Raw genomic sequence first — 471 nt, 5'->3', positions numbered from 1 at the left:
ATCCGGACCGTCAGGTTCCATCACCACGCCCACTCGTTCCCAGTCACCCGCCTTCTGATTACCTGCACCTGCCGCTCCTCATCATCACCCACATAAATACACAGCACATTCACTCAGACTCTGTCAGATCTACTCGATAGACACTGGACTCAAACCCTTTCTTCAAGTTAAGTTTCATCCTGCCTTCTGTTTGTTTTGCCTTTTTGCATTATGATGTGATTTATGTTCTGAATGCTACCCTTCTGTTTTTGAGTTGATTATTATTAAAAAGGATCTTTAAGTTTACCCACCTCTCTCTCTCCTTTCTCCGAGCCTGACAGAAGATCTGACCTAGACAAGATATCAGATACTTCACCATGTCAACTCGCCCCACTTCCGACCCTCTCCTCTCCATCTTCCAACCTGCACCGAGCACTTCCCCGTTTGCCTCTGGAAGTCCCATGGCCTTACCTGCTTGCTACTCGGGCGAGG

This window comes from Garra rufa, chromosome 1 (genome assembly GCF_049309525.1).
Source record: "Garra rufa chromosome 1, GarRuf1.0, whole genome shotgun sequence".
Taxonomy (NCBI): Eukaryota; Metazoa; Chordata; class Actinopteri; order Cypriniformes; family Cyprinidae; genus Garra; species Garra rufa.
The sequence above is the reverse complement of the archived record's forward strand: the minus strand, read 5'-3'. Positions refer to the sequence as shown.